The sequence below is a fragment of the Scyliorhinus canicula genome, chromosome 8 (assembly GCF_902713615.1).
Source record: "Scyliorhinus canicula chromosome 8, sScyCan1.1, whole genome shotgun sequence".
NCBI classification, from domain to species: Eukaryota; Metazoa; Chordata; class Chondrichthyes; order Carcharhiniformes; family Scyliorhinidae; genus Scyliorhinus; species Scyliorhinus canicula.
Genome location: NC_052153.1, coordinates 171,353,790 through 171,374,512, shown reverse-complemented (window position 1 = coordinate 171,374,512; position 20,723 = coordinate 171,353,790). Strand labels below are relative to the sequence as shown.

General features: G+C 48.2%; 1 protein-coding gene across 17 annotated transcripts in view; it reads left to right on the top strand.

The window, feature by feature from the left end:
• tenm3 (teneurin transmembrane protein 3) overlaps positions 1 to 20,723 on the top strand; it is a 4,148,867-nt gene that overhangs the window by 3,026,261 nt on the left and 1,101,883 nt on the right. For all 17 annotated transcript variants that reach the window (XM_038805737.1, XM_038805738.1, XM_038805732.1 and 14 more), the window contains one exon: positions 5,203 to 5,269. The gene's annotated coding sequence lies outside the window, so the exon portion shown is untranslated. The remainder of the gene's footprint in view (positions 1 to 5,202; positions 5,270 to 20,723) is intronic.

Here is a 20,723-nt window from a genome sequence, read left to right as displayed (position 1 = left end):
ACCAGAAAGGCGGAGACACAGTGGAGGAGGGCGCAGGGTGCGGTATATGAGTATGGAGAGAAGGCGAGCAGGATGTTGGCGCATCAGCTCCGTAGGCGAGATGCGGCTAGGGAAATTGGGGGAGTGAAGGATGGGGGTGGAAATGTAGTGCAGAAGGGGACAGAAGTAAACGGGGTCTTTAGGGACTTTTACGAGGGATTGTACCGGTCGGAACCTCCGAGGGGGAGAGAGGGGATGGAGAGCTTCATGAACAGGCTATGTTTCCCAAGGGTTCAAGAGAGGCTGGTTGAGGGGCTGGGGGCGCCGATAGAGTTGGAGGAGCTAGTCAGGGGGATCGGGCAAATGCAGTCAGGTAAGGCCCCGGGGCCGGACGGGTTCCCGGCAGAATTTTACAAAAAATATGCGGACCTGGTGGGTCCCCTGCTGGTGCGAACTTTCAATGAGGCGTGGGAGGGGGGGGGCTTTGCCCCCGACGATGTCGCGGGCACTGATCTCTTTGATCCTAAAACGGGATAAGGACCCCTTGCAGTGCGGATCATATAGGCCTATTTCACTCCTTAACGTAGACGCTAAGTTGCTGGCGAAGATCCTGGCTACCAGGATAGAGGACTGTGTGCCAGAGGTAATTCATGAAGATCAGACAGGGTTTGTCAAGGGGCGGCAGCTCAACACGAATGTGCGGAGACTGCTCAATGTTATCATGATGCCGGCAGTGGAGGGGGAGGCGGAGATAGTGGTGGCGCTGGATGCAGAGAAGGCGTTTGATAGAGTTGAGTGGGGGTACCTATGGGAGGTGCTGGAGAGGTTTGGATTTGGGGAGGGATTCATCAAATGGGTGAGGCTGCTTTACGCGGCGCCGATGGCGAGTGTAGTCACAAATGGAAGGAGATCGGAGTATTTTAGGCTTTATCGTGGGACCAGGCAGGGGTGTCCCCTGTCCCCCCTGCTCTTTGCACTGGCGATTGAACCGCTGGCCATGGCGTTGAGGGAGTCAGGGAAGTGGAGGGGTCTGGTGCGGGGGGGGGAGGAGCACCGGGTATCGCTGTATGCAGACGACCTGCTGTTATATGTGGCGGACCCAGAGGGGGGAATGCCGGGGGTGATGGAGCTGTTAGCGGAATTTGGGGGCTTCTCGGGCTATAAGCTGAACTTAGGAAAGAGCGAGGTATTTGTAGTGCACCCGGGAGATCAGGAGGAGGGAATTGGGAGGCTCCCCTTCAGGAGGGCAGTGAAGAGTTTCAGGTACCTGGGGGTGCAGGTGGCCAGGAGTTGGGGGGCTCTTCATAAGCTTAACTTCACCAGACTAGTGGAACAGATGGAGGAGGAATTTAAAAGGTGGGACATGGTGCCGCTATCGCTGGCGGGCAGAGTGCAATCCGTCAAAATGACGGTTCTCCCGAGGTTCTTGTTCCTCTTCCAGTGCTTGCCCATCTTTATCCCTAGGGCCTTTTTTAAAAGGGTGACCAGCAGCATCATGGGATTTGTTTGGGCGCATGGCACCCCGAGGGTGAAGAGGGTCTTCTTGGAGCGGAGTAGGGATGGGGGGGGGCTGGCGTTGCCCAACCTCTCGGGGTATTACTGGGCGGCCAACGTGTCGATGGTGCGTAAGTGGGTGATGGAGGGGGAGGGGGCAGCATGGAAACGGATGGAGAGAGCGTCCTGTGGGGATACAAGCCTGGGGGCCCTGGTAACGGCGCCGTGGCCGCTCCCTCCCACGAGGTATACCACGAGTCCGGTGGTGGCGGCTACCCTCAAGATTTGGGGGCAGTGGAGGCGACATAGGGGAGAAGTGGGGGGCTCAATGGAGGCTCCGTTAAGGGGGAACCATAGGTTCGTCCCGGGGAACATGGATGGGGGATTTCGGGGATGGTATAGAGCGGGCATTAGACAGCTGAAGGACCTGTTTATCGACGGAAGGTTTGCGAGCCTGGGGGAGTTGGAAGAGAAATTTGGGCTCCCGCCGGGAAACATGTTTAGATATCTGCAGGTAAAGGCATTTGCTAGACGGCAGGTGGAGGGATTCCCTGCGCTCCCCGCGAAGGGGGTGAGTGACAGGGTGCTCTCGGGGGTCTGGGTCGGGGAGGGGAAGATATCCGATATCTACAAGCTTATGCAGGAGAAGGAAGAGGCGTCAGTAGAGGAGCTGAAAACGAAGTGGGAGGGGGAACTGGGGGAACAGATCGAAGACGGGACATGGGCTGATGCCCTGGAGAGGGTAAATTCTTCCTCCTCGTGTGCGCGGCTTAGCCTCATCCAATTCAAGGTGCTGCATAGGGCCCACATGACTGGGACGAGGATGAATAGGTTCTTTGGGGGTGAAGATAGGTGTGCCAGGTGCTCGGGGAGTCCAGCGAACCATGCCCATATGTTCTGGGCATGCCCGGCATTGGAGGAGTTCTGGAAGGGGGTGGCGAGGACGGTGTCAAGGGTGGTGGGATCCAGGGTCAAGCCAGGATGGGGACTCGCGATCTTTGGGGTTGGGGTAGAGCCGGGAGTGCAGGAGGCGAAAGAGGCCGGTGTGCTGGCCTTTGCGTCCCTAGTAGCCCGGCGAAGGATTTTGCTACAGTGGAAGGACGCGAGGCCCCCAAGCGTGGAGACCTGGATCAATGACATGGCGGGCTTTATTAAGCTTGAGAAGGTTAAATTCGCCCTGAGAGGATCGGTGCAAGGGTTCTTTAAACGGTGGCAACCTTTCCTCGACTTTCTGGCTCAACGATAGGGTACTGGGACAGTAGCAGCAGCAACCCGGGGGTGGGGGGGGGGGGGGCGTTGATTATGTTAGCTTATTTTATTTAAATTTGATTTATCTAATTTTAATTTATGGTTAAGTTCTCTTGTTTGGGGGGGTGGGGGAATGTGATACATGTGATGTTACGGTATGGGGGGAATTGTGGGTGTTATGGGGCTGTTAGTTGCATATTACTGCTTTTTGCTATACTTTTTGTTATATTTTCTGCAAAAAATTCCAATAAAAAAAATTAAAAAAAAAAAAAAAAAAAAAAAAAAAAAAAAAAAAAAAGAGGGATAGGGCGGGGAGGGGCCCAGGTCGGGTCAGTGCAAACTGGATGGGCCAAAAGGCCTCCTTTATAATAATAATCTTTATTGTCACAAGTAGTCTTACATTAACACTGCAATTAAGTTACTGTGAAAAGCCTCTAGTCGCCACATTCCAGTGCCTGTTCGGGTACACAGAGGGAGAATTCAGAATGTCCAAATTACCTAACAGCACATCTTTCAAGACTTGTGTGAAGAAACTGGAGCAACCGGAGGAAACACATGCAGACACGGGGAGAACATGCAGACTCCACACAGACAGTGACCCAAGCCGGGAATCTAATTTTGGACCCTGGAGGTGTGAAGCAACAGTGCTACCCACTGTGCTACCGCCTTCTGCACTGTAGGGAGTCCATGATTCTATGATTATGCTGTTTAATATTAATTCTCTTAATGTAATAAATAAATCAGTGGGTAGCACAGTGGTGCAATGGTTAGTACTGTTGCCTCACAGAGCCGAGGACCCAGGTTCAATCCCAGCCCCGGGCCACTGTCCGTGTGGAGTTTGGATGTTCTCCCCTTGTCTGCATGGGTCTGACCCCAATGACCCAAAAGATGTAGAGGATAGGTAGATTGGCCACACTAAATTGACCCTTCATTGGAAAAAAAAAAGAATTGGGTACTTCAAATTTAAATAAATAAATCCGTGTCTGGTGTGGTTTAAAATTTAATGGATCCATTATAGCAGTGCACTTTCTGTCATTTACTCACCCGTGATGCAGGGCACCTCAGCGGTCAACAATGCTCCCTAAACTTGAGTTGGATTCTCCTGCTTTCTGTTGCCTTGTTCAGTAAAGCTTGTACTTCAGGCCACCTTTTGATCTGCAGTTTGAGTTCAGAAACTGTCCCTGATATGTCTGTTGTATTTTTCGAGAAAGGGAAGGGAAAGCCAACATTTTTGCACGCTAGAAGTGAAAGTGCTTGACTGACTGGAAGTCAATTCAGCGACTGAGGTTAAATTACAGCAACATCGCAGCAATCAGTCCTTACTTTACTGACAATCTCCCATAGGCCGTGTTTCAAGGTTGTAATCACTTGGTCACAAAATATAAACTGGCTCTTTCAATTATTTTTCATCCTTACCTAACAAGTACCACTTCGGAAGACTTCAATGCAAGTGCTTCAAAGCAGATATTTTTTATCCCTATTTGAATAAAATTACAATTGTCTGTTTCTGATTGTTTTGTTTCCTTCACCATTCATTTGATAGTTTGGAGGTTAGAACAGAAGACAACCAAAAGATGGATCTTGCAGTTAAAAAAAACAACCTTGCCAGCTCTTCCCTTGTATTATGGGCCAGGGTTTAGAGAACCCCAAAGTGTATCATGGAGTTCACCTGCCCCACAACTTTTAATAGATTGTGGTATGGGGAGCACACGGCCCACTCTACAGCTGTGGTACAGCAGAAATGGAAAAGTATTTTTTAAAGCAAAACAATGTTTATTTTATGAACTCAAGTTAACCTTTTTAAAACATACAGTGAACATCTCAGCAACCATCAATTCAAATACAACCCCCAAAGAATACAACACGAAGTAATCCTTAATAACTTCCCAAATATCCAGAAGACAGAAGAAACACCTTTTAACAGAAGCACATTAGGTATACATTCACTACTGAGAACATTTATAATTCTGAATTCACCAAATGATCAAGAGATAGTCTTTTCATGGCAGAGAGATCAACAGTACACCTGCTCTGTCTGGCTTCAGCTCCAACACTGAAAACAAAACTAACACACACCCTGCAGCAAACAACCTAAAATGAAAGTAAAAAAGCTGACAGACAGCCCAGCTCCGCCCACTCTCTGACATCACTGCAGTGATAAACACCCATTTCTTAAAGGTACTCTCACTACAGATACTTATATACACACCGATTTATAAACACCCATTTCTTAAAGGTACTCTCACATGATACTTGTCTAATAAGTAAGTAAAAACACAAATAAGTGTAATACAATGTGAAAGGCCAACTCGCGAGATTAAACAAAGATTTTCTATTTTTTGTGCAGTCAAAGGAGCTGCCGGAGTAACATTGCCTTGCACCAGCTGCTGTGATTTATGGTTTGAAGTTTTGTTTGAATTAGACATCATGCCCAATTTATATTGAGCTAACCACTGTGTTACAAATTTTCTTTTCCTGAAGAATCCTCCCAACTTTCTGAAGGACGACGCCAGCAGTAAATAGAAGTGGCTGAATCTGAAGAAAGTCGGTGAGTTGCCACAAGCTGTGGGAATTGTTATTGTGCATGCAACTTGCCACTGATGTGCCCTGTACCATATTTGTTCAAAACTATCTTCGTATCTCATTTGTATCTGACATTGATCTGTCCTTTTGAAAATAGAGGATTTGTATAGATTTTTTTCCTCCTTTAGTCATTGAGTTTCAAAGGTTCTGCTAAAATCTTTAACTGTTTATTTAATTCAAGCCAATCTTGTGTGTTGTCTGTCATGGATCACATCTTTACATTTATAGCTGTGCAAATAGCAGATCAGTCCCTTGAGGGATAGTTTTCTGGTGTAACGCATAAACTATAGTTGGTCTGTACGCCACCCCCCCCCCCTCCCCCCCACCCCCAGTTGCCGCTGTTTGTTTGAACCTGCAGAGCTCTCAGTCTGGGGTTTGAGTTGCACCACTGACTGACACTCCAGTCTGCCATTGACGCGTGATGTACACGGCTCTCCTCTCCCTTGAGTCCACCTCTGGGAAGCTTTGCCGATGTAGTGGGTTCCAACCCTGGTGGACAAGCTTGTACTTTTCACCCAGTCCACATCTGAAACAACAGATGACTGTGTTCTTCTTTGTGTTGCTAATTGTAGGATGGTTGGCGTAGTGTTCACAAAGACCACAGATAGCTTTTAACTTGAACAAAGCTATAAATTTATTAACACTACTTAATTGGATTGCTACTAATCTCGACACTATTACATTAACTATGATTTGCTCTCACTCACACTATCTTTCCGTCAGACTGTACTCGCGCTTTCTCCTCAACCTCTCACCCATAAGGCTTAGCATCGATGCCTTATATAGTTGTACATCTAGCTCCCTCTAGTGGTTGATTTAGACATTACATTAACCCTTACAGTTCTTAACACTCGTGATAATGTCACAATGACTGCTAGTTTAATACAAGACTGGACACATTAAAGTGATTTTCCTGATGTTGCAAAGCGCGCAAGTGAAACTAGTTTGGACTTTATTGTACCTCTGTCTCGGCTATACAAAATTATCGTTGCATAGTAAAGAACTTGAGCACTGCTGAAAAAATAGACATGCTATCGAGGCCTTTTGTTTTGCACTCTTTTATTTCAAATTCAAACCAGGCAGCTCAGCCCTGATTGGTCAAGGCTTTGCCATGGGGAATGAATCAGGAAATGGCTGTCCTCACAAGCTTGTGTTGAGTTGAAAAATGAAATGAAAAATGAAAATCGCTTATTGGCACAAGTAGGCTTCAATGAAGTTACTGTGAAAAGCCTCTAGTCGCCACATTCCGGCGCCTGTTCGGGGAGGCTGTTACAGGAATCGAACCGTGCTGCTGGCCTGCCTTGGTCTGCTTTCAAAGCCAGCGATTTAGCCCAGTGTGCTAAAACGGTGCACTGTCTGGGGGTGCTCCTTTTGTCTGTACAATGGCATGAAATTCATTTATTTTTAAAAAAAATCTTTTTATTGGCATTTTCAACATTACGTACATTAATGTTAAGGGCAGCAAGTGGCACAGTGGTTAGCACTGCTGCCTACGGTGCTGAGGACCCAGGTTCGAATCCCAGCCTTGGGTCACTGTCCGTGTGGAGTTTGCACATTCTCCTCCTGTCTGCGTGTGTTTCACCCTCACAACACAAAGATGTGCAGGTGAGGTGGATTGGTCACGCTAAATTGCCCTTTTAAAAAAAAATGTACATTGTGATTCGTGTTTATTTATTATACAGTGCAACGCAAAAAGGATTTTATCTTACTTTACTTTATTTACATACTGCTGCCGTCTAGTCGGCATGTCCTCCCCACCCCACCCTCCGCAGCCCCTCCTCGTCTCCCCCTGCCCCCGCCACCCCCTCCCCGCTATCCTCCTTGGCCGATATGGGGGGGGTGTTGCTCCCCCTTTTTCTTGTTCCCCCCTTCTCTCCTCCCTTTGTCGGCTTCACCCGCGTTTGTTTCTGTGGATGAGTGGGGGGACGTGCGATGAGGGAAGCGAAAGCTAGGGGGTCGGCCCTCTTCCCCATATGTAGCTCTGGCTGCTCCGATACCACATTTGGGCATTGCTTCACCCTCTACGCCACAATCTTGGACATTGCCTGGGAGAAGACTGTCCAGAAACCGGCACATTTGGGGCATGCCCAGAACATTTGGGTGTGGTTGGCCGGGCCCCCCTTGCACCGTTCACATTTATCCTCCACTCCCGGGAAGAACCTGCTCATTCGGGTTCTGGTCAGGTATGCTCTGTGCACTATTTTGATCTGCATGAGACTGAGCCTTGCACAGGAGGAGGTGGAATTGGCTCCGTGCTTTGCTCCAGAGTCCCTACCCCACTTCTGTCCCCAGTTCGTCCTCCCATTTCCATATGGTATGAAATTATTTTCTTGACACCACCTCAAGCCCAAGCTGGAAGTTTTTTTCCGCCATTTTATGGAACAATTGTTTTTCTTTACTTCACAAAGCAAATGGGGTTTATTCCCATGTGTGTATTGAACCCTGAGGTTTACAAAGGTTGGGTAACGCAACTGGCAGGAAAATAGTATCACCATTGTAAAATTAAAATGCATTTCGTGTTACAGCAACAAGTGATTCAAAGGGTTTTGGCAAAGCTAATTTTCTGTATTATTCCACCATGATATTTACTGACAGGAATGTACAATATTTGGCAAATTGAATAACTGTCATGAGGATTCAACGTCATGATTATCTGAATTTAGCACAAGGAAATTTGGACTAGAAAGGGACCACAGTCCACTTTGAGGGTCCAAAATTGGTATGCGTTTCACCGTTTTTCTGGTGAAAATCATACCAATTCAATAGTGGCACAGCCTATTCCCATCTGCACAGTTGTTGTTCCCACTACTAAGTTCGTGAGGGCCCACTTATTAGGAAACCTAAACTATATCTGACCTCATATTGGGTCAGAGGATACTCCGGCATCCCTGGCAGGCACCTAAAAGCAGGTGTTAACTATTTGTTGAAGGTTCCGTTTACAAAACATGTTACCTTAGGATTCTTCAGCAGGCCCCATGGATGTTATGGAAAGTAAGTTGTGAAAAAGGACTGCTTTGAATAAAACTGAGGAGCCAATAGGAACCAGAACATTCCCCCTACATGCAGCACAATAGCACATCCTCTATGGCTCACTCCAACCACCCTCCCAGGACCTGAAGGACACTGCCAGTGAGGCAATTGGCTTTGCCTTCAGGTGAGCCATGGAGGTGCGGCCAACACTATCAACTTGCATTGAATGTTAGGCGAAGTCCTGAGGCCCAATTTCTATCAACCTTGGAGCCTCTTTGAGCGCATGCTGTACCCACAGCAACGACCCTGAGCAGGAACAATGGCTTGGGGTCATTTCTACCCTTTTATGAAGGGTTTGTCTTATGACGAAAGATTGAGCAGTTTAGGCCTGAACTCACTCGAGTTTGGAAGAATGTGAGGAGATCTGCTTGAGGTATATAAGATGATAAAAGGGATGAACAAAGCAGACGCAGAGCGGATGCTTTCCCCTTGTGGGGAAATCCAGAACGAGAGGTCATAGTTTTAAGATAAGGTGTAGCAGATTTAAAACAGAGTTGAGGAGAAATTGCTTCTCTCAAAGGGTTTTGGATGTGTGGAATTCACTACCCCAGAGTGCAGTGGATGCCGAGACATTGAATAAATTTAAGGAGACGATAGGCAAATTTTAACATTCTAAACAACAGAAAGGTCCGACACACGCATAATCCCCACAGTAACACAACTTCTCCCCGCCCTACCTCCTAGCTATCCATATATTAGATTCCCTGCCCTTACTGTCCACTTCCATGCCTCCCCTTCCCCCCCCCCCCCCCCCCCCCCCCCACCCCCACCATTCCCTCCCCTCCTTCTGCTGACGGTCAGTTTTCCTTAAAGAAGTCGATGAACGGTTGCCACCTCCCAACGAACCCCTGTATTGAACCCCTTAAGGCTAACTTAATCTTCTCTAGCCTGAGAACCTCTGCCATGTCACTGACCTCTACCCCAACTTTGGAGGCTCCGAGTCCCTCCATCCCAGCAAAATCCGTCTCTGGGTCACCAGGGAGGAAAAGGCCAAGATGTCAGCCTCCCCCCCCCCCCCACTGGGCTCCCAGATCTTCCGACACTCCAAATATTGCCACCTCTGGACTTGGAGTCACCCTCCCTTCCAGGACCTCTGACATGATATCTGCGAATACCTGCCAAAATCCCCTCAGCTTCAGACAAGCCCAAAACGTATGTACATAATTCGCCGGATTTCGCCCGCACCTCCCACACTTGTCCTCCGCCTCCTCAAAAAACCTACTCATCTGGGCCACAGTCATATGAGCCCTGTGGACCACCTTGAACGGATCAGGCTAAGCCTGGCACATGATGAGGGTGCATTGATTCTTTTCAGGGCCTTCTCCCATAGCCCAACTTCTAACTACGCGCCCCCCCCCCCCCACAACCCGTCTTCCCACTTCACCTCCCCGATTGGGGCCTCTTCCCATTCCATCAATTCCTTATATATTTCCGAGACCCGCCCTTCCTCAACCCCTGTTTTTGACATCACCTTTTCCTATATTCCCCTTAGAGGGAGGCGAGGGAAGCTTGGAAACTGCCTCCGGACAAAGTCCCGTACCTGCAGGTACCGAAATCCATTCCCACCGGTAACTCAAACTCCTCTTCTTGCTCCTCCAGACTCGGGAAACCCTCCTCAATGACAATGTCCCCAAATCGCTAGACAAATTTTTAATTGGTAATGGGTTGAAGGGTTATGGAAAACCGGCGGGAAAGTGGAATGGAGGCCGAGAGATCAGCCATGATCATATTGAATGGCGGAGTGGGCTCGAGGAGCTGAATTGTCTACTCCTGCACCTAGTTCTTATGTTCTGTTCTTATCTTGAATTTTAGGTCGCTGGCAAAATGATATCCGTATCCTGTTGCTCGTTTTACTGGAGTGTGATTAACACGCCTCCGTTTAAAGGCCGTGTGCTTAACACTACTATGGCTCTGTATGTGTAATTATGCTCGGAGTCGCCAGGTGCCGTATTGAGACACTGTCACAAGTATATCAAGGTCAGGTTCAAAGTAATAAATCCGTACACCGATTAGTAAGTCCAAACGATTGGTGTTTATTATAACAAATATAATAAATACACATGCATACGCTAAAGAGACTAACTTACTTCTAATACTAAACAACTAAATACTTATCTAGACAGGAACAGGCAAGGTCAGGGAGCAAGGCCTTCGTCCCGTTCTTGGTCTGTAACTTTCTGATTGGCAAAGTTGTCAAGAGGTAGTAAGGTCTGGATCACGTAGCGATCGTTGTGTTGGCACTTACAGTTCGATGGCTGATGCTCAACGGCCGGTGATGAAACTGGAGTCAGGATGCGATGGAACAGGTCTGGGTGGGAGTCTGGATGCAACAGCAGATCTGGGCCGGAGCAAAACAGACCGAACCATGTGCGGGACCTACTCTTATAGGTCCTAGACGTCCGTGCCCCTTGGGGCGGGTTCTTTCACCTGCTAGGTATCGATTGGGTCTTTCCCAATCGATATCTTTCAAACTCCCCAATCTGAGGGTCGTTCCTCGATGGGTGGGGCGGTCCCTACGGCTCTTTGTGTTGGTTGCTTTGGCGCCATTCTGTCTGGGCGTCTATGGAAAAGTATCCATTGATACTTAAATGTTTCTATTGTCCGGGGTCTGGATCTGGATCACCTCATTACTATGCAGATCTGTTTCCCATTTGCATCTTTGGCTGAAACTCTGCACCTGGCCAGAAACTGGTTTCTGTACGTGCAGAATGCAAAATAGTCTTCTGCAAGCTGTTTGTCCTCACTATGACTGTTTTTCCCTGCAGTCTTAGCAGTTCTCCATTTTGTAGCCCAGTGTCCATCTTAGATGGCTACAATCCCAATGGTTAAATGTAATAATGATCTCCCCTTTAGCTGGTATGTACAAAGTAATAAGTTCAAAGTAGGAAATGTCTTTTCTCACGGAATATATATTAGCACCAGTTACAGACGTCATGAGGTAATCTGTGACCAGGGTGGTGTTGAGTACAAAAAATCATAAAATGACATGGCGTAAGATCAATGAGAAAAATAGATAACAATGAAGGAGAAAAGGCAATCTGCTGTGCATTTGTAAAAAATAAATTGCTGAGTGGAGCTGGAACACATCGACAATATATTAGATGAATGTGGATTCACAGCTTTGACGTCTTCTGCGTCCCAAGTCATTCACAATATTTTCATAAACTCATGCTCATCTATTTCTATTGCGAGTCTGCAATCAATTTGGTATCTGTTCAAAATTAATTAGAATGGAAATAGAGAGATATGGACCACGGAAGTGTAGAAGATTTAGTTTAGAAGGGCAGCATGGTCGGCGCAGGTTTGGAAGGCCGAAGGGCCTGTTCCTGTGCTGTATTTTTCTTTGTTCTTTGTTCGTTGTAATACAACTGGCATCCATTCACCTTGGTTAAAAAAAGAACAGGCATTCTTAACTTTGCAAATTTAACTGTCATTTAAACTGGCAGCACTTCTCGTAGTTCTCCTTGTGTCCGCGTGGGTTTCCTCCGAGTGCTCCGGTTTCCTCCCACAAGTCCCGAAAGATGTGAAGTTAGGTGAATTGGATATTCTGAATTCTCCCTCAGTGTACCCGAACAGGCACCGGAATGTGGCAACTAGGGATTTTCACAGTAACTTCATTGCAGTGTTAATGTAAGCCTACTTGTGACAATAAAGATTATTAATTAATTAATTTTAGTTCAACCGGACAGATTGAAAGAACCCTGGATTATCAGGAACCAAATACTCGTAACATGCTCTATGTGGCCTGTTTGGGTCTCCATAGAGCTAACTGCTATCTATATTCCTTAACATTGGGTGCGAATCTCCCAAAGAATTTCAAAGTTAATTTGTGGTGGGTTTTTCAGGGAGTTCCCCATTGCTGTTCAATGACACTGTGGTGAATTATAAATACTAATAATCCACACTGTATTGTACAACATGTGTTGAGCCTGTACCTCGTATTAGATCACGTGTAGTTGCACGGCTCTACCCATAGGGGGAGATGAGGAGCTTGTACTGGGCTCCACCCTTGGCCACACCATCACCCACCCACCCCTACCTACCTGCCCTGCATGCCCCCCACCCTTCAAACCCCACCTCTACCCTCATTAATGGCCCCCCTCGCATGGTCCCTGTCGCCCCCTGACCCTTGGCAGTGCCCCCATGGCCCTCTTGCACTGCCATCCTGGCACCCAGGCAGTGCTCCTGCCAACTTGCAAGTGCCATCCGGTGGCAGTGCCAAGGTGCTTGCTGGGCAGTGCCAAGGTGCCTGAGTTCCAGGGGGAGGGCCAGGGGGCCACCACGCACTTGACCTGACCACCCAGGGGTCTCCGGTGGCCGAGGAGACAACCCACCCCCGGCCCTCCCCCAGTGCCGTTCCGCCTGGTCCATGTTTGTATGGACCAGCACTAATCGGCGCTGGCTGCAGCCTCCCTGGGGAGGCTGGAGAATCGAAGGAGGCCAGTGGATCCCATGCGGGTAGGTCATAGGTAGGTTTATGACCTACTTCCGCGGGTATCATTCAGTGCCGGCCATTTTGGATGGAGTTCCGACTCATGCTGCTCCGGGACATTGGAGAATCTCGCGAGGCATGGTGCCTGTCGGGATGCTCACTGCAGTCCTCTCCCAGCATTCTCCGGCCGCATTGCACTCAAGCGAGAGCAAAACACGGCCGGAGATTCACGCCCATTGTTGTGTTCCACTCTTATGTAAAACAGCAGGCCTAGAAACAGACGGTCTAAGAAATCAAAAAATAACAGAGTCCCCTTCTGGGTGGGAATAGCGGGTCGTTTCCCGCGCTTGTAGAGGTGGGAATGACCCCACTGTTGAACACCTCTCTGGGTATATTTGGGGCCTTGGCAGGGAACCTCCCGTTGAGGCTGTACTCATGCCCATTTCCTGCACTGAGGAGCTCCCCCTGTTGGTGCAGGAAGAGATCAACTCCCAACATGAGTCCAATGCCCAACTCCTCTGCTTGGGGGGCTCGACAACCCCCACTCCCCGCACCTCATCTCACCTCATCTGGGCAGGGCACCCGCAAGGCCCGATCCCCAGCATAGACAAAATGCTACCTGGGCACCTGGGCACCTTGGCACTGCCAACCTGGCACACTGCCAGAGTGTCCAGGTGGCACTGCCAGGGTGCCAGGCTGATAGTGCCATGGTGTGTGGGTGGCACAAGCCGTGACAGGGTGCCATGCTGCTCAGAGGCCAACCACCCAGGGATCTCCAATCACCTGGTAGACCCTTAACCCCCCTCCCCCAAGTGGCATTCTACAAGGTCCCCGTTTGTGGGGGCCAGTGCTAAATGACGCCTGGCAGGGGTTTCCTTGGCGAGGTTGGTAGATCCGGGATGCCAGTTAGATTCGGCACCAGATTAGTTCAGTGCAGTGTTAAGCTTACAACTACGCAAGTAATAGCCGGGATCCAGATTGTGCCGTCTCGCAAGATCTCGTTGGATCTCACAGGATGTAACGACCATCGGGAATCCTGGAAGAGGCCTCTTGCGGGATCTACCGGCCACGTCACATCCCGATTGCAAGTGGCGCGCCCAGTAAATCACGGCCATAGGGTCCAAAAAATAATGTAATTTGTTCAAACGCACAACACCCCTGTTTAAAAACATTTGCCAAAAATGAAAAAAATACCGGAGGCACAAGAAATGTACCTTAACTAATATCACGTTCTGTCTCAAGCTGCTGTCAGCCCTGTAATGGGTGGCACAGCGATTGGCACTGATGCTTCACAGCGCCAGGGACCCGGGTTCAATTCCAACCTTGGGTGACTGTCCTGTGTGAAGTTTGTACTTTTTCCCCGTGTCTGCGTGGGTTTCCTCCGGGTGCTCCAGTTTCCTCCCACAGTCCAAAGATGAGCAGGTTAGGTGGATTGGCCATGATAAGTTGCCCCTGGGTGGGGTAACGGGGATAGGAGAGGGTTTGGGCCCAGGTAAGGGGCTCGATCAGAAGGCAGGTGCAGACACGATGGGCCGAATGGCCTCCTTCGGCACTGGAAGGATTCTATGAAACCCAAACTTTATATATCCTCTCTTAGGATGTGAACATCACTGGCAAGGCCAGTATTTATTGGCCATCTTTAATTGCCCTTGAGGAGGTAGTGGTGAACCAACTGAATGTCTTGCTAGAGCAATTCCTCAATGAAGAAGTGTCAATTGTTCAAATATAACTGGTAAATGATAGAAGGGCGATAACATAGAAATCATGTGATTGTATAAAGATGGAAATGTACAATGGAAACAATATTGACATTGAGAACTGGGAATACTTGAACATATTCCGTTGTGAATAGGACCATTGGATAACACTGATTTATTGTTACTAACATTCTCACATTGACTGCATTTCCTTTTAACATAGTTGTTCAGGGGTGAAAAAGAATCTGCTGTTGAAATACTTGAAGATCTGCTCCAATATCCAATATTTTGGTATTATATGGTTCTTGGGTCTCATCTGGGGGAAATAAAGTCAGCAAATGTTCATCAGGGGCAATCCCAAAAAATTAACTATGTGCAGTTCACAGACAGTAGAGGGTCGTGTTGGTAAACTGATTTCGCTTTTCTCAGTCATTTGCAGAGATGTCCTCTCAGTCGCATCAAACTCAAATGATTCAAAAAACCTTTCGCACTACTGCGGCACAGGAAAGAAAAAATGGATATCTTTGTGATTAGTAGGGCAGTTCAGGCTGAACTTATATCCTTGCCAAAGATATTTGTCAAATCAGCACAGCGGGCAACAAAGGCTCACAGATTTCATGCAGAAGGAACAATTCTCATGAACTGCCTATCACATACACTTCTAATACTCCGCGTGCTATCTGTCTCTGTATAAAGCTTTGCCACCCGAGTGCCTTCTGACTAATAATCACCCGAAAGAAGTACAAATCTTCAATACTGTAATGCACAGCTGTCTGACTCCTGGGATTCTTGCTAAAGCAGAACCTTTATGTCCAATTGTTTCACACTGTCTGCACTGAGATCGATGGCCTTATTGAGAACTGGTAACACAAGGCCTTGATCATATGCAGAGGTTTATTTTTCAGTTCACTTTCTGCAATAGGAGCACTTCAATGGGAATTCTTCCCAGACAACCCAAAAAGGAGCAATCACATTGGTGGCAGTGTTCTATAGGCCTCCAAAGTCCGAGAGAAATAAAAGAGCAGATATGTTGGCAAATTTCAGAGAAGTGTAAAAGTAATAGGGTAGTGATAGATGGGGATTTCAACTTCCCCAATATTAATCGAGGAAGCCAAAGAGTGAAAGGTTTAGAGGGAGCGGAATTCTTAAATTAAGTCAGTATTTAATAATAATAATCCTTATTGTCACAAGCAGGCTTACATTAACACTGCAATGAAGTTACTGTGAAAAACCCCGAGTGGCCACATTCCGGCACCTGTTCGGGTACACTGAGGGAGAATTCAGAATGTCCAAATTACCTGACAGCACATCTTTCGGGACTTGTGGGAGGAAACTGGAGCAGCCAGAGGAAACCCACGCAGACACTGGAAGAACGTGCAGACTCCGTACAGTGACCCAAGCCTGGAATCAAACCTGGGTCCCTGGAGCTGTGAAGCAACAGTGCTACCCACTGTGTTGGTACGGAGAAGGACCTACAAGAGATAGGGCGGTTGAGGTATCAGCGGGCAAATATTTTGCAGACAGTGGTCATAACCTGGAGCTGTGAAGCAACAGTGTTAACCACTGTGCGACCGTGCCATCCTATATAGACTTGGAGAAAACTATGATTATGACAGCTTAAAAATTGAACTAAGCGTGGTCGGAATTGTCAGAGTCTGTAATTGGTGCGACGGGAATAAACACAAGCATAAAAATTGCCCTACCAAAGGGGCCAATTCTGTTCAAACGACCAGCAGCGCCAGTGCACCCTGGGCCATCTGAGATTCTGCCCTCTGGGTCCCTTCCTGGCCTGATGGGCAGCTGGGTTCTCAGGGTGTGGGTGGGGCCCAGCACATTGGCCGTTGCCTCGAGCATCGGCTGACGCTGCTGCTGCTGCCGCCTTCTCTAGCGTCTGGCCGCATCGCACAGCAGCAGCATCACAAGAGCAACTTCTTTGTTCAACATCCTTGCCATAGCGTTCAATGTCTGTGAGGCATTGGGAGAGGGTGTTAGACCGACAAACAGCGGTGACTCCCCCCTGGGACTCTCCATTCCCCCACTGATCCTCCTCCCCCCAACCCCCTACACGGAACGCCCTGCCCACGCACTCCCGGCCGCAGCAGGCCCCCGTCACCGAGCTCCAAACCCTATACCCCTGGCACCCGCTCACAACACCACCCGGACCGGGTGCTCGCCCCCCTCCCCGTGGCACTCAGCCACCCTCCGGACGTGTACATGTCGCTGGAATGGTGTCCCATCCCCTGGGCATCACAGTCTGTTTGGAATGCCAGACAATTACTCCCGCATGCTGCATGGCCCGCCCACCCGGATTACACTTGGGTTGATTGAAGTGTTCACTTAACCATAATTGGCAATTTCCTATTGGCAATAGCCTTCAGCTGCATGGCCATAGGCCTCCGCAGCCAGTGGGGGTTACAGGTGGTCCAGGGGCAGACGGGCAGGGGCAAGGGTTGCCCCTGGAATGGGTACACACGAGACAGGGATTAGCATGGAAGTGCAGTGAGTGGTGTCCGCCGGTTGTTCCCCCACATCGCCCTCCCACCCTCCCATGGCAGCCCACCCCTGTGGAGGGTCCCCCCCCCCCCGTCCCAGCCAAGGGTTCCCTTTCCCTCACTAAGCACAGGGGCAGCAAGCCCAGCCTAGCGCCCCCCCAAGCTCTTTGCCTGTGAGCAAAGATGGCTACTCACCTCCTCGGCTCCCCTGAGAAACTCTTCCGTCAGGTTCACATTTTTTTTATAAATTTAGATTACCCAATTATTTTTTCCAATTAAGGGGGAATTTAGCGTGGCCAATCCACCTACTCTGCACATTTTTGGGTTGTGGGGGCGAAACCCACGCAGACACGGGGAGAATATGCAAACTCCACACGGACAGTGACCCAGAGCCGGGATCGAACCTGGGACCTCAGCGCCGTGAGGCGGTTGTGCTAACCACTAGGCCACCGTGCTGCCCAGGTTCACATTTTTCAAAAGGAGTACTAATCGGCGCCAGCGTGAGCACTTGCTGGGGAGGCTGCTGAATGACAGGAGGCCATTGGATGATGGGTGGCTGTCGTTAATTGTATGGAAATGGGGTTGAAGTGGTGATAATTGGTTTCTCGCCACGCTACAGCAGGATTCCGAATTCGCCAAGGCAGTGGGCCCATTGCATCGCAAACTGTTTGGCGCATGGCGCGGTTCCCGTATTTGGCCTCTCCCGCTATTCACTGGCCTCGTTACGCTTGAGCGCAAGTGTAACAATGCCGGAAGATCGCGCCCAAAGTTTTCCGTACTTCAGCAGACTCTGTAAGTATTCGTTGTTAGCTTATCGAGATCAAGAATATTAATTTCCTCAAGCTTCCCCATCCCTGACTTAATCGGGGAAGTTGTGAAGGTAACGGACTTTCCAATGATTATATGCCCCCCCTTTCCCCCATCCTCCTCCCCACCCCTCACTCCTCAGGGAGGGAAAGGGAGTTGTAATTAAATCCCGGCCATGAACTGGACTAATAAGCTCCTTAAAGTGGAAAAGCTAGACGGGCTATGGGGAAACGGCATGGTACTGGAATTAAATAGACAACTGTATCAACAGGCCTGATGAGTCTGATAGTCTCCGTCTATGCTGTATTGTCCTACGATTCCTTGAAATCCTGGAGCAGGATTTGAACCCTCCTGACTCTGGAATGAGAGTTCTACTGGCTGCATAATGCTCATGTCTCACTGCTCACGCAGATGGCGCATTCAGCAGTGACAAAAAAACAGCTGAGGTAATCGGTTAAATATCAACTGTTTCCTCACTTCTGCAGACAACGGGGCAGTGGCATGTCGACCTTTGTCTCCACTCTGAAATAATATTTTGACAATTAAAATAAATAAGGGATCTGCGATAATACCTTGCACACTGTTACTGACCCAGCACGGCCATCACCATTCACATTGGGGGTCAATCACTTCAAAATACAAGGCCCTCTCGGCCACCGTTTATCTTTCGATTTTGCTAAGTGCAAGCTGGCATTGAAATGCAGCCCGAATAAAACGCATCCTGTGCCAAAGAATTACTGTAAATTTCTCATCAGACACCGTTGAGCTTTCATTTGGCGATAAGGGACCATACAACTGATCTACTGTGCTTTGTAAGACTTACTTTTGTATGGAAGTGACAGAAGTTTATGCAAACTCTATTTAAATAACTGTGCTGCCTGCACACTCAACTGTTCATGAAAAATCTAATCAGCACACATCACAGAGGTTACAGTGTTTAGTTAATTACATGCAAATGAAGCTCTGATGGTTGCTTCTGTTCATAGTGCTTACATCTGCAAATCCATCTCTACCTGAATATCATGCCCATTAATCAATTATTCCTTCTTTATCCTAAAAACCAACGATTTAGTTTTTCCTTATTTTCATGAGAATGCATTGGAAATCCATGCGGAACTAAATACCCTCTTTTATTATTAATTGGTTTGCAATGTATTGTATTCAAGTTGGACGCACTCATTTGGCATGTACACTTGAGAAGTGTACATAAGAATATGTGAGTGTAATGAACCAGAAAAGGCCGCTGATGTTCATCTGGCTAGTCCCAAAGTTAGAAAATAGCATGCTTTTTGTTATATTTCTTATATCCCCCAAACAATCCTTGTGTGAAAAGTACTCCCTTTATTTTTTTTATTTTTTTAAAATAAATTTGGAGTACCCAATTATTTTTTCCAATTAAGGGGCAATTTAAGCGTGGCCAATCCACCTAACCTGCACATCTTTTAGGTTGTGGGGGTGAAACCCACGCAGACACGAGGAGAATGTGCCAACTCCACACGGACAGTGACCCAGGGCCAAACCCCCCCCCCCCCCCCCCCCCCCCCACCACCCACCTCGGAAGGCTGCTACTGCCGACATTTTAAATTTCTCCAAGGAAGTCGACGAACGACTGCCACCTCCGGGAGAACCCTAGCATTGATCCTCTTAAGGCAAACTTTATTTTCTCGAGGTTGAGAAACCCAGCCATGTCACTGATCCAGGTCCCAACACTCGGGGGCTTCGAGTCCCTCCACATTAAAAGGATCCATCTCTGGGCTATCAGGGAGGCAAAGGCCAGAACTTCAGCCTCTTTCACTCCCTGAACTCCCGGGTCTTCTGACACTCCAGGAAATGGCTGGAGAACTTAATAAGTACTTTGCGTCTGTCTTCACAGTGGAAGACGTTAGTAATATCCCAAAAATTATAAAGGGTCAGGGGGCTGAGTTGAGTATGGTTGCCATTACAAAAGAGATGGTGCTAAAAAAGCTAAAAGGTCTTAAAATTGACAAATCTCCTGGCCCCGATGGGCTACATCCTAGAGTTCTGAGGGAGGTGGCTGAAGAAATAGCGGAAGCGTTGGTTGAGATCTTTCAAAAATCACTGGAGTCAGGGAAAGTCCCGGACGATTGGAAGATCGCTGTTGTAACCCCCTTGTTCAAGAAAGGATCAAGACAAAAGATGGAAAATTATAGGCCAATTAGCCTAACCTCGGTTGTTGGTAAAATTCTAGAATCGATCGTTAAGGATGAGATTTCTAATTTCTTGGAAGAGCAGGGTCGGATTAGAACAAGTCAACATGGATTTAGTAAGGGGAGGTCGTGCCTGACGAACCTGTTAAAATTCTTTGAGGAGGTGACAAGTAGGTTAGACCAGGGAAACCCAGTGGATGTGGTCTATCTGGATTTCCAAAAGGCCTTTGATAAGGTGCCACACAGGAGGCTGCTGAGTAAGGTGAGGGCCCATGGTGTTCGAGGTGAGCTACTGGCATGGGTTGAGGATTGGCTGTCTGACAGAAGGCAGAGAGTTGGGATAAAAGGTTCTTTTTCGGAATGGCAGCCGGTGACCAGCGGTGTCCCACAGGGTTCAGTGTTGGGGCCGCAGCTGTTCACCATATATATTAATGATCTGGATGAAGGGACTGGGGGCATTCTAGCGAAGTTTGCTGATGATACGAAGTTAGGTGGTCAGGCAGGTAGTGCTGAGGAAGTGGGGAGGCTGCAGAAGGATCTAGACAGTTTGGGAGAGTGGTGCAGGAAATGGCTGATGCATTTCAACGTGAGAAAATGTGAGGTCTTGCACTTTGGAAAAAAGAATCCAAGCATAGACTACTTTCTAAACGGTGAGAAAATTCATAATGCCAAAGTACAAAGGGATCTGGGAGTGCTAGTCGAGGATTCCCTAAAGGTAAACATGCAGGTTGAATCCGTGATTAAGAAAGCGAATGCTATGTTGTCATTTATCTCAAGAGGGTTGGAATATAAA